Source organism: Schistocerca americana, chromosome 5, assembly GCF_021461395.2.
Source record: "Schistocerca americana isolate TAMUIC-IGC-003095 chromosome 5, iqSchAmer2.1, whole genome shotgun sequence".
NCBI lineage: Eukaryota > Metazoa > Arthropoda > Insecta > Orthoptera > Acrididae > Schistocerca > Schistocerca americana.
Window position 1 is genome coordinate 721,145,293 of NC_060123.1, and position 1,508 is coordinate 721,146,800.

Genomic DNA, 1,508 nt, shown 5'->3' on the forward strand with positions numbered 1-1,508 from the left:
TAAAGAATTAACACAGAAATTGCGTCGCGACGATATACTATGGGATCTATGACTTCTCCTGCTAAATCGAATCTCGTTTTTATGTAAACGACAGGATTTTCTTTTGGGTTACGAGGATCTCCTTTCCGATCCACTATTCGCTCTTTACTGCATTTCTCGCTCCCTCACATTAAAGAATTAACACAGAAATTGCGTCGCTATGAAATACTATGGGATCTATGACATCTCCTTCTAAATCGAGTAACGTTTCTATGGAAACGAAAGGGTTTTCCTTTGGGATATGAGTGTCTCCATTCCGATGCACTGTTCCTTATTTACTGTATCCATCGGTCCCTCAGATTTACGAATTAACACAGAAATTGCGGGGCTATGACATACTATGTGTTCTATGAGTTCTCCTTCTAAATCGCGTAACGTTTCTATGGAAACGAAAGGATATTTTTTTGGCATACGACTATGACCTTTCCGATGCACTATTCCTTCTTTACTGCATTCCTCGCGCCCTCACATTGAGGAGTTAACATAGAAATTGCGTCGCTACGAAATACAATGGGTTCTATGACATCTCCTTCTAAATCGAGTAACGTTTCTATGGAAACGACATGATTCTCTTTTGGGATACGAGTAACTCCTTTCCGATGCACCATTCCTTCTTTACTGCATTCCTCGCTGCCTCACATTGATGATTTGACACAGAAATTGCGTCGCTATGAAATACTATGGGTTCTATGTCATCTCCTTCTAAATCGAGTAACGTTTCTATGGAAACGACAGGACTTTCTTTTGGGATACGAGTATCTCCTTTCTGATGCACAATTCCTTCTGTACTAAATCCCTCGCTCCCTCACATTGAAGAGTTAACACAGATATAGCGTCGCTGTGAAAATCTAAGGGTTATATGACTTCTCCTTCTAAATCGAGTAACGTTCCAATGGAAACGACAGGATTTTCTTTTGGGATACGAGTATCTCCGTTCCGATGCACTATTCCTTCTTTACTGCATCCCTCGCTCCCTCACATTGAGGAGTTAACACAGAAATTGCGTCGCTATGAAATACTATGTGTTCTATGAAATCTCCTTCTAAATCGAATAACGTTTCTATGGAATCGACGAGATTGTCTATTGGGATACGGGAATCTCCCTACCGAAACACTAATCCTTCATTACTATTACCCTTGCTCCCTCAAATTAACGAATTAACACAGAAATTGCGTCGCTATGAAATACTATGTGTTCTATGACATCTCCTTCTAAATCGTGTAACGTTTCTATGGAAACGACAGGATTTTCTCTTGGGATACGAGTCTCTCCTTTTTGATGCACTATTCCGTCTTTACTGAATCCCTCGCTCCCTCACGTTTACGAATTAACACAGAAATTGCGTCGCTATGAAATAGTAGGGGTTCTATCACTTCCCTTTCTAAATCGAGTATCTTTTCTATGGAAACGACAGGATTATCTTTTGGGATACGACTATCTCCTTTCCGATGCACTATTCCTTCTTTAC